We start from the raw sequence: 12,928 nt of genomic DNA, 5'->3' as shown, positions 1-12,928 counted from the left end.
GGGGAAACACACAACTTGGTGGACTGTAATGTTAGCTGGTTGCTTCTGGTTGGATGCCTCCATGTGATTTTCCAACTTTCAACTCAACCTGTTGTCTCCACTGTGAGCTCCTTGAGGAAAATGACACACTGGCACACAGTAGACACACATAATGTTACTGAGTAGATGATGAGTAAATGCCAACTCATGTGCAAATATAGCCCACCCATTCAATTTACACTTTTCCTGGGCTTCCCTGGTTGTCCAGTGGTTAAGAATCTACCTTGCAATGCAGGGGACGCGGGTTTGATCCCTGGTATGGGAAGATCTCACATGCCCTGGAGCAATGATGCCCACACACCTTAGACTTGTGTTCCACAATGAGCCTCCACAATGAGAGGCCTGCACACTGCAATTAGAGAGTAGCCCCTACTCTCTGCACTAGAGAAAGCCCTCACACAGCAACGAAGACCCAGCAGAGCCAATAAATAAATTGATCAAAAAAAAAGTTGACACCTTTCTTAATCCCTTTCCTGACCTCCAAAGGCAACACTTTCATGAGGTGGTATAGTACATGTAGCAAAAGAAATGCACATACCAAGGGGTCAATTCGATTGCCCAAGTTTCTAGTTAGTCCAAGGCAGAGGTAGAAGCAAGTTTCCAATTACTGGATCATTTATTTTCATCATCACTAAGTTCTGGGAAAAGCTATCACCCATAACAGGCTTGAAGAAACATATACTTGGCACAGCCCATTTAGACCTTAGAATCTCTGCTCAGACCACTGCCTCTATGAAGCATTTCTGACACTGTGGCCACCTGCTCACCTCTGAGCCATCACACCATTGCTGGACCAATAAATAGCAGAGCATCTAGGGGCTGGGTAGAGATAACCCTGGAGGTTTGCGCCTGATTGCCTGTTCCCGTAGATGCCCTCAGTTCTTAGTGTAATTGATGTGTCATAGGCTTCATCCTGTGATTTGTTATGGCTCATTGATTAATGGGGGGCTGACAGAGCCCAGTGTTTTCCTGCTGTCCTCTCCGGCAGGAATGTTTGTTCAGCAAACAAGAAGGAAGGAGGTAGGGATGAAAGCACAGAGATGCTGCTTCCTTTTGCGTCTCTCTTCCCTTCTGGATGTCATGGAACCAGTCAGGGCCAAATTCACCTGCTGGGAGCTTGATGATGTGGGCTTCATTACAACTGGTTTCTGAAGTTTCCTACAGGAAGTGATAGTGGCCTCCTTCTGTTTTATAAGTAACCGGAGGCCTACAAGATTTTATGAAAAGTTGCTGGTATAGAAGACCTGACTGGCTTTCCCAGCAAAACCAAATAAAATATAATGTAGACTGTTGGCCAAATGAATTGATGGTGATCAAACACAGCATAGTTTTCTCTGTAGGTATAAATGACAGGGAAGGGGCAGGAAAAACCCGCAACAATGGAAAGGTTTTGTATCTTGATCTGGGGAGGGGGGGTGGTGGTATGTGTGTGTGCGAGAGAGAGAGAATTAATTGTGACGTTCACTTAAGATTTATGTACTTTACTCTGTGTATATTATAATCTTATTACATATCTCCTTAAAACACAGTCTGTAGTAGAGGAAATAACTGTATTCAGAGCCACCCACTTCTTATTGTTCACATCTTTGCTGTCTTTGTTTCTTTAGAGAGATCTTCACTGACTGTAGCTAGAGTAGCCCGTCCTCCCCTCTATACTCTATCCAATTACCTGGTTAATTTTCTTCATTGCACTTATCATCATCTGAATATAGCTTATTTATTAATGCACTTACTGGCTATCTCTCACCACTAGAATCTCGTAATGGCAGTGCTTCTCCTTGTCTTAATTCCTATGGAATCCTCGGCAGGAAACATATGTTGATTGACTGACTGAGGAAGAGATACTTAAGTGATATTGGGACTTGGTTATAGGATTAATATTAATCAAAATAAGGTCAGGAGATCAAACAACACTGCTGGTAAAGACCTAGGACTACAGTCAAAGCTGAGTTAGAGTTCACAAGACCAAGGTCCAACATACAAGTCAGAAAACAAAGTCATGGTCAGCATCCACATCAGGCTAGCTACAAGGGCAACTCAGATGTGGCAATGTCTGCAGACATTTTCAATCATCACAGTTAAGGGGAGGAAGACTACTGGCAGCAAGTGGGTAGAGGCCAGAGATACTGTGAAATATCCTACACTGCACAGGACAGCCCTTCAACACTCAACAAAGAATAACCCAGTCCAAAATACCAGTAGTGCCAGATTGAAACACCCTGGAATAGAGGAGGACAGACCCTATTCAGAGTGGGGAGAATTAGGGCCTCTGCTTTGAAAGTGTATAAATACTACATTTTTCTACTGCCAGAGGCAGAGAGCACAGATTTTCTCTAGTGTGTGCTCAGTTGCTAAGTTGTGACTCACTCTTTTGCAACCCTACGGACTTTAACCTGCCAGGCTCCTCTGTCCATGGGATTTCCCAGGCAAGAATACTGGAGTGGGTTGCCATTCCCTTCTCCAGAGGATGTTCCCGATCCAGGGATTGTACCTGCATCTCCTGCATTGACAGGCAGGTTCTTTACTGCTGAGCCACCAGGGAAGATTTCCTAGAAGGAAAAAAATTCTATCCATACCTTTATTCTATAAAAGATTTTATTTTATGGATATCCCTTTCTTCACAAGCACAGGCTGACTGGTATTTAAATATGTTTTACAGTGTTATTCTGGATTTAAAGCCTCAACTAGTTTGAATTTTTCTCCCTGGATGAGCTCCTAGCTCCTGGCAGCTCTGCCTGACAACCCATCATTCTTGGGCTCCAGGCCAATTTCTTTAATGAATCTCTCTAATTTAATTCATATTTTCCCACCTCTCTATTAAGTACCACCCAGGCTCATCGAGCCTAATATTTGAACCAAACACATTTAATGACTGTCCCTTCATTAAACATTACAAGCTCTTTCAGGCCTTGGCAGACGGGCATCCCATTTGATAACCTAGCGCCCCAGCAAAGTCAACAGCCAGGGCCAAGTTCATCCCTCTGCTTCCTGTCTTACAGCTGGGGCTGGAGCTTCATGGGCAAGATGGGCTTTCTCACTGGGGAAGCACAAGTTTTCCAGGCCAATGGATTCAGCGCTCTGGCTATATCTCATGTCTTGACACTAGATGTCAGCGAAGGGTAATTGTTGTCTCAATTTAGAGGCCAGCTCAGGTAGTGGCTGGCACCCTCGGTTCATGTTTTATAGCGAAGGTGAAGTATGGCTCTGTTCCCACCACACACATATATTACAATAAAAGGGAATATCGGCGCCTAGTGTTTTTAAAGGCTAGTCATAAAAGATGAATAACGAGGCAGTTTAAAGCTAAAAGACAGCTGCCAAGCTCAATGGCCATGATGGATGCCGAACACCCAGTGTGGAGAAAACCCATTCCTCCGAGACCACTATCCAAAAAATTAATTACTACAATTCAGCATCTTTAAATGTGCCACTTAATATACTGCTACCATAATTAAATTTCCAGCCCTGTGACCTTGAGACCATTTCCTGAGATAATAAATGAGATCAAGGTTTAATCGATGCGGATGCAAGTTGAAACTGTCCAAGGCTGCAGGGAGACTCCGTGCTGTGAGTCAAGGTTGGGGGTTGGAGCGGGCTGTGCCAGAGTCGGGCTTGTCCATTCTGGGGTGGGTTGGGATGGGGGGAACTCCTTAAGTTTCTGTGTTTGCCAACCAGGATGGCACAATGAGGTAGAAACAGTGTGGGACTAGGAGCCAGGGGGCTAGCGTTCCAGGTAGAGCTGTGTTGCTGAAACTGTCTGACCTTCATAGAGTCACTTCTCCCTGGGCTGGAGACAGAAGGGCTAGACAGCTTGCTTTCCACAGCTCTGTGTAGCTCTAGTGTTTTCTAGTTCTTTCTGTTAAACTGTATGGAGGAACACATCAGCTGCCCCTTCCCTCCCAGTGCCAGTATCCCCCCATACACACACACACATATACACGCATCTATCGTTTAGAAACTGTATGATAGGCAATTAGGCTTCTCTATCATTTACCAGGGGATTATAGGTGGTGATAGGAGGTGAATGGGGTTTGCTAGTGTCTCCCCCTATAGAATGTCACTGTCTTAACAGCCAGATTCCTTGGAGGGCTATGCTAGTGCTTAGTCACTCAGTCACGTCTGACTCTCTGTGACCCCACGGACTGTAGCCCTCCAGGTTCCTCTGTTCATGGGATTCTCCAGGCAAGAATACTGGAATGGGTAGCCATTCCCTTCTCCAGGGGACATTCCTGACTCAGAGGCTGAATCCAGGTCTCCTGCATTGTAGGTGGACTCCTTACCATCTGAGCCAAAAGGGAAGCACCTGGAGGGCTCAGGATCTCCCCTTGTCCAGCTAAACTACTAGCTCCTTGCCAGGTGAAGAGCTAATTCTCAAATGGAAGCACACAGAAAATGAAAGGTCTTTGTAAAGAATCTAGCTAAATGAAAGGCAAAAGCAGGTCTAAAGTGCGGGCCACATGCCGTAGGAACTGTGAGGGGAAGAAAGGGTAGGTGATTCCCACCCTGTGCTTTGGGCCTGGGAGGCAGTGGTGCTCACATTTAGTTTCAGTGAAAAACTACTGGCCACCAGTGAGGCACTGGGGACCATGCCAGAGGCTGGGCCTTACCCTCAATTTGTTCACAGTGTCTCAGGGAAATGGGAAGGAATCATTTCACGCCAGTGTTGTAGTACAATCATACAGATGCGTGTAACGGATTGCTGAGCTGGATGGAGCCTTATTAGCTTCATCTTTTCTTAGTCCCCCATGTCCAGCAGACTTTTTGAAGACCTGGCCATTGACTGGTCTGCAGTAGAACCTCCTGCCCAACAAAAATATGGAAATTAAAAGCCTTAATTCAGTTGAGGTTTGACAGAAAACAATGAAATTCTGTAAAGCAATTATCCTTCAATTAATAAATAAATAAATTTAAAAATGTTTAAGGATTCCAAGCCAAAAAAAAAAAAAAAAGCCTTAATTCATCATTGCCCAGGAAATGTTGTTTACGTTAGCTTTTTCCTCCCTAAGTAAATACTGAATAAATCCCTCAGCCTACCTACACACCTCCTGTCCCCACACGTGGCATATGTTTAAGGCAGTGTGTCTCAACTGGCAGTGACTCTGACCCTGAGAGGACATTTAGCAATGTCCGAAGATGCTTTGATCACCACAGCCGGTGTGGGTGTAGCCACTGGCTTCTGGTGGGGAGAGGCCAGTGGTGCTGCTGGCTACCCCACAAGGCACAGGACAGCTCTTCTCACTCTCCTTCTGAAATCCTGTTCTAAGGTAGTCAATCTAACATCAACAACTGCAGAGTAATAAAAACAACCTCACATCTTGTACCTTGGTCTTTATATATCAGAATAACTGGTTTCACTGATTTTCTTTTTTTTCTTTTTTTTACTGCACCACACAGCAGGAGGGAATCTTAGTTTCCTGACCAGGAATCAAACCCACGTCCCCTGCATTCCTGCATTGGGAGCGTGGAGTTTTAACCACTGGACCACCAGGAAAGTCCCTGTTTTTTTATTATTGAATTACTTTGGTGAACTGGTGAAGGCACACCATAAAGTGCTGTCAGGTGGTTAAAGCAGGTGTTGGTGCTCCTAGAATCCTGAGACTGCAGTAACTAGAGGTCACAGGCAAAATAGAGTCACGCAGTCCCCAGAGGGGGAGGGGATCATACTAGGGAAGAAAACGGATCCAAGGACTGAGCCCTGCAGCACTCTGACATCTGGGATCAGAAGACAAGGAAGAACCAGCAGAGAAACCTGAGAAGCGACCAGAAGACCAGGAGAACCAGGAGAGGAGTGACTCAAAGAGAAAGTGAAGCACGCATTTCCAGGAAGAGGGAGCGATCTGCGTCGCTGACCGGCCAGCCACAGTGGGAATGTGGGCTCTTAGTGCTGAGATCTTTGAAGACCTTGACAGGAGTTTTTTCAGAGCAGTGGAGGAGAGCAGTGCAGGAGAAAGAAATGACCTGAAAATGAAAAGAAAGAAAACAGAGTATAGACTCTCTTATGAAGAATTTTGCTATAAAGAGAAATAGAGAAAATGGACTATAGCCAGAAGGAAGTTGTGAGACCAAGAGGTATATGTTTGTTTGCCTTTTCGATGGGAGATATTATCACATGTTGGCATGCTGATGGGAATGATTTATTAAAGAGGAAAATACTGGTGATGCAGGAGTGAAAGGGGACACTTTGCTTGAAGAACATCTGTGAGTTAGTGAGAAAAGATGGAGCCTAGTGTACAACGTTGGGTTGGCCTGAAATGGAAGCATGGACAATTCATCCACAATATGTTAGTTATCTATTGCTGCTTAACAAATTACCCCCAGATTTACTGGCTTACAAACCGAGAAAACCCACATTTATTATTGTGCACAAATTCCAACAGTCAGGAATTCAGCAGCACCTAAGCAAACTGGTTCTGGCTCAAGGTCTCTTCTGAGGCTGTAGTCAAAATGCTAGCTAAGGCTGCAGTCATCTAAAGGTTTGACTGGCTTTCAGGACAGCTACTCACATGACCGGCAAGTTCCTGTTGGCAGGAAGCCTCAGTTCCTCACCAGAAGGATCTCCCCACAGGGCTGCGTGAGTATCCTTGAACATGGCAGTTTTGCCCCAGAACAAGTGACCAAGGCAGAAACCTCAGTGATTTTATAATTTATTCTTCTAAGTCACACAGCCTCAGAATCTCCATATTCTCTCAGAAAAGTGAAAGTCACTCAGTCATGTCCGACTCTTTGTGACCCCATGGACTACACAGTCCATGGGATTCTCCAGGCCGGAATACTGGAGTGGGTAGCTGTTCCCTTCTCCAGGGGATCTTCCCAACCCAGGGATTGAGCCCAGGTCTCCTGCATTGCAGGTGGATTCTTTACCAGCTGAACCACGAGGGAAGCCCTTTAGAAAAAAGTCAGTAAGTCCTAGCTGGGGGGAGAAAATTTATGTTCCCCTTTTGGAAAATTCTTTGAATGTCGCAGAATCTGTGGGTGTATTTTTAAACCACCACCTACAGTAACAGGAAGGAAGTCAGCAGACATGGGCACAGATGCCGCCAGGCTGGTGGATGCGGGAATAGCAAACTTCTATAATTTTACCCAAATAGGAAGCAAGATCATCAGCCAAGAGTGGGTTTGAGGAGAAGCTCTTGGAAGTTTGAGGTAAGCTTACTTTCATGCATTGAAGAAGGAAATGGCAACCCACTCCAGTGTTCTTGCCTGGAGAATCCTGGGGATGGGGGAACCTGGTGGGCTGCCGTCAATGGGGTCGCACAGAGTCGGACACGACTGAAGCGACTTAGCAGCAGCAGCAGCATATAAACTGTAGCAAACAGCTGATGAGGAGAATGAACCAGTGAATGGACAGGTAGGACTTCAGGAGAACTCAGGGCTCCCTTGAACTTAAAGTGCAGCCTGTCAGCAATTTGGGCACCCTAATCCAGTGAGGTTCACCTGACAGTGTAAGAAAGAAAATCCTAACATTCGTGAAGACAATGGTTTTTTCCTTTAAGTCTTAACACAAACTTACTTTTTCTTAAAAGAACATATGCGCATTCACATAGGAATGAATGGTGTTTCATATTTCTCTACAGTTTGTTTCATTCAGTCAAGTTTTCTAAAAATTAACTGGATGCAAGATCTCTCCTATTGATTTAACACGAACAAAAGTGTGTAGTGTGACTCAGAGCCTCACTGCGCCCAGAGCTGGTCAGGTCCCACGGGGAGCACTGATTTCATCTTGGACTCATCATTTTAAGAGAGTTCTCCCATCATTCCCCTTGATGGGGAATTTCCTGGTGGTCCAGTGGTTGGGATTTGGCACTTTTATTTCTGGGGCCCCAGGTTCAACCCCTGGTCTAACCCCTGGGAACTAAGATCCCATAAGCTTCGTAGTGTGACCACAAAAAAAAAAAAAAAAAAAAAAAGTTGACACTTGAGAAACAGGAAAGTACTGAGCGGAAAGTGGCCAACACAGCATGGCACCATCTCCTCGTGGGGAAATGACAGAAGGCACAGAAATGCCTCTGAAGAGACATGCCCAGTTTGCTGCTTCTGGCTGTGGTTCATTTTCTCAAGGATGTACCACACAGGAGGGGTCCTCAGGGGCAATCATCCATCCTAGAACAGGGTGCTCACCATGGGATGATGGAGAGGTGTCGATTTTGATGTAATCCAAGTTGCTTTTCTGAGAGTGTAAGTCCGCTCCACCCAGCTGGATAAAAATCAGCTCCCTAACAGCTATCCCAACAGGATAGATTGTAGGGGTGGCGTGGTGGTAGGATTCAGCTCTCCTGGCTCCAGCAGACTTAAGTTGGAGGACACGAAAATAACAACCCTTGGCTTTACTTGCAAACCTCATTTACAGGTGTCATTTGGCAAAAGAAGTGGCTATATTATGCTATTGGGGGCCAAACTGGAACTGATGGCAGAAGTCTCAGCAGGACACATTTCTGTTCATGTGAGGAAAACGTCCCAGGGGGCAGACGTCATTGAACATGAAAAAGACTCCCTGTGAGTGGTGGGTGAGCTCCCACTTTGGGACAGTGTTGAAGCAACTTCCTCCAAAAGAAAAACCTGTACCAGGTAGAAGATTGGATGAGCCTATTTCCAAGGCATCCTCCAATTCTGTGATCCAGTCACCTAGGGCCTTTTTGGTGAACAAATATTTACTGAGCCCCTACAGTGTGACACACATCAAGTACTGAATACCTCTTGTACATCACTTCAGGTCTTCTCAGACTTGCCTCTTGTGCCAGCCACAGCTGTGGCCCCCCGTTCTCTGCAGGCTTCACTCAACTCTGTGCAGAGGCAGCCTGGCTGGACTTTGCTGCAGGCCTGCATCACGGGCCTCCTGCTTCCTACTTCTGCTTCTCTGAAGCTGTGTCATTGGATGCCCAGGAGAACCCACTTGTAACTCATGCTTGCCTAACTTAGAGAGCTAGGGGAGTGAAAGTTTGGTGAGAATGTCTGACCAACGGGAGCTGGGACTGATGGATGAATGCCTTGCCCTTTCTGTCTCCGAGTGTAAGGGTCTGTGATGCATTTCATAAGGCTCCTCAGAAGACTGCATAGTATCCACCGGCTACTTACAGCAACGGTCAACTTGATAATGCAACATTGTACTGGCCCTCTCTCCTTCTCTGTTTACTCTCTCTGTCCTTTATTCTTGCCTGCTGGCATCACTATTTTGCACATAGCCTTGATCTTAGGCTCTACTTTTGGGGAAACTCAGGTTAGCATCAACAATATTTGGTGATAGAAATATGCTATTGATCAAAAGAAATGCAGCCTCTGCCTTCATGGGATGTATAGACTTATGACTCATGCTATTATAAAAGCCTATATTTGTTTCATCAATGAAGAGAAAGGGAAACATATATCGCATATTCGTGGGGTATTTGATATTTATGAAACCCTTCAGAAGCACCTTTCTCAAATCATCTTGGTTGTAACCTTAGATTATGAACTAGCATTGCCATGTGCAGTTCGTCATCAAAGACCTGAGTCACAGAGTCACACACATGTCTTTTACTACCTGTTTTAACTTTTAAAAAATGGAGCATTATGTATCTTGTTCCTTTCTTTTAATACATATTTGGGATCTTGCCATTTCAACATACAAATAAATTCATCCTTCATTTTACAGCAGGATAGTACTCCATGGTACATTGACTGCAATAAGCAACTCATGGAAATGCTACATCCCTGCAGGCAAGTATCCACAGGATAAATTTTCCATAAGAGGAAATGCTGCAGCAAAGACTCATGCATTTGTAGCTTTGATAGACAGCAATACATTGTCCTCCCTTGGCCTTGTAACAGTGAGCGCTCCCACCACAAAGTGTCAGAGTGCCTGTTTAGGCAGGGAAATGACTTTTTTCACTTTTTAAACATTAACAAATGACTTTGATGGGGGGGCTTTTGTTCTGTTTTGGCCACGCTGCTTGGCTTGCAGGATCTTAGCTTCTCAACCAGGGACCAAATATTGGCCACATCAGTGAAAGTGCCCAGTCTTAACCCCTGGACCATCCAGGGAACCCCTGGAATTCCCAATTTGGTGGGTTTAATGGAGGTCAAGCAAGTAAGTGAAATCAATGTTTAACTATTGTGAAAGTTACATTTTTAAGAAAGAAAAATTTGAGTCAACTTTACCCCAAAACAAAAATCTATAGAGAACATTCTATGATTTGAACCCTGAGGCTAAATTTCTATTCCCATCACCTGTGGATTTGGAAGTTTCTTCTCCAAAGACTGAATGCTCAGGCTTCTGACATCTCATTTTGTCCTTTGTGAATCAGTGAAGTAAGTTTCTCAGCTCCCTCATTGCTAGGAAGGGAGGTTCACTCTGTGGTGTGTCAGGATGGGCTGCAATTCGACTAGCTCTCCTGATATCACATGCAATGAAACTTCTCACCCTCTCCTCTCCCTGAACTAATTTGTTTCTCCTGGGATTTCATCTCTGCCTGGACACACTGGTACCAGTAACTCCCCTCTTTTCCACTTTTTTTCCTACTGATTTTCCTCTCATATTTAGTGGACTCTTGAAGTTGCTTTAACTTCATTCTCTATTTCTCCAAAGAGTTCTAGCCCCTGCTTAATTCATTTATTGGATGTTGATTTTTGCAAGGTCATCCAGAAGTTTTTGCTTGAGATTTTAGTATATCTCCACAAATTACATTTATGTGGATTCATTTTCTCTTCAACCTGGAGTAACATATATACATGTTGAGAATGGAGCCCCCTCCAAGGCAGTGTGGACTTGTGAGTCGCCGACACCCAAGGAAAGAAGTCCCTTGGCCTTTTGGCCTTTGGAATTGACTAGCAGTGGCTACTATTTTTATAGAGCAGTGGTCACTGCCAGATACTTTACTTTCATTAGCTCATTTAACCCTGATAATAAACTCACAAAGGAAGTACTGTGATAGATTGTATCTCACAGATGAGGAATCTGAGGCACAGATAGTTTAACAACTTATTGACCAGAGATATATTAATATGTCTTATTTACCTGAACATTATTGACTGGAATGTTTCAACATGCACTTATGTAACAAATCACTGGCCACAGGTGTTAGTTTCTGCAAAAATCCCCTGGCCAATAATATGTTACATTGCTTACTCAGGGTCACGCGGCTCACACAGAGCCCTAAATCTGGTCCCAACCCACCTCTGAGGATTTAAGGAGAGACTTTGAACATCAGAATAGTCATATCTGAAGTATCCTATTCTCATTCAGTTCTTGACATACTTTCTTGTTTTCAAATTTGTTTTTTTTTTAAAAAAAAAAACCTCTAATTTTCCTCCCTCTTCTTGTATTTTTAAATAACGATCACACTTTCCTCCATAGTAGAAAAGGCAAAGGAACAAGCAATCAGTGCTTGCCTTGACTGGGTACTCAACTTTCTCTTTTGCATCCTCATCTCCATATCTTACAGTTACCAGCATAAAAACTGTTTCCAAACTTGTGGGGAAATAATAAGGGTATGCACAGAAACTCAAAGGGAGGGAAAGAACAAATGTAAATCTTACCTTTGAGACACACATTGCTAGATTCAACAAATGATTACTGCTCTCTAGCCCCATCTGGGAGAAGGCAATGGCACCCCACTCCAGTACTCTTGCCTGGAAAATCCCATGGATGGAGGAGCCTGGTAGGCTGCAGTCCATTGGGTCGCGAAGACTTGGACACGACTGAGCGACTTCACTTTCACTTTTCACTTTCAGGCATTGGAGAAGGAAATGGCACCCCACTCCAGTGTTCTTGCCTGGAGAATCCCAGGGACGGGGGAGCCTGCTGTCTATGGGGTCGCACAGAGTCGGACACAACTGAAGTGACTTAGCAGTAGCAGCAGCAGCCCCATCTGGGAGAGAGTGAAGGACAGGGAAGCCTGGAGTGGTGCAGTCCATGCAAAGAGTCAGACATGACTGACGGACTGAATGACAGCAACCCCCATGCCAGATAGATAATGGTATGCATCTTTACACTAAGGAATTAAAAAAAAAATCTTATTGGGGCTGGCTGGAGATAGTTAGAAGGGACTGGCAGAAGGCACAATGTTCATCACCCTGTACTGCATCTTTCATGCATAGAATCCTTAGGCGACCTTACTTAAAGCAAGACTGCTCTTTAAGGGAGATGGGTGGGATGAATTGGGAGACTGGAACTGACATATACACACTACTCTGTATAAGACAGATAACTAATGAGAACACACTGGATAGCACAGGGAACGCTACTCAGTGCTCTGTGGCGACCTAAATGGGAAGGAAATTCAAAAAAGATCTTTCTAAAATAGAAGGGATATATGTATGACTGATTCACTTTGCTATACAACAGAAGCTAGCACACTATTATAAAGCAAATATATTCCAATAAAAATTAATAACAAAAAGATTTCTCTTTAAACAGAAGAAGCTGTGAATAAAGAAAACATACAAAATTGGGTTCCAAATTATTTCCTAGTGGGGGGATTCTTGACAAATTTGGATTTATTTCTCTTTAGTAAATATGGGTAAGATGCAGAAAGATTAATGAAGGATGCCCATCATACTATAATGCCTTCTCTATCACATTAAAAAATAAAACTAGGAATGAGAATTATGCAAGTAGATTATAAAGGTGTCCTATTAAGGAATAAAACTCATCTCCAGCAAGGAATCCCACTACTTGAGTCATAACTGTTGAACCATGGGACTTGGTTCTATAAGCCATAAACTCAATGCCTCCCAAATTAAAATAAACAAAACCCTGAGCCATTCTATTATCACTTCATTTTCTTTTACCGTATCCTGAGATAAGCAGAAAAGATGGGTGAGAAAGGAAGTTTCCAAAGCATGGCCCCAAACTCTGAGTCATCTTGTCAATTAGATTATGAATAGAAAAGACCAAGGATGGCTAAAGCTAAGT

The sequence above is a fragment of the Ovis canadensis genome, chromosome 7 (genome assembly GCF_042477335.2).
Source record: "Ovis canadensis isolate MfBH-ARS-UI-01 breed Bighorn chromosome 7, ARS-UI_OviCan_v2, whole genome shotgun sequence".
In the NCBI taxonomy this organism is placed as follows: Eukaryota; Metazoa; Chordata; class Mammalia; order Artiodactyla; family Bovidae; genus Ovis; species Ovis canadensis.
This window is presented reverse-complemented; position numbering follows the sequence as displayed.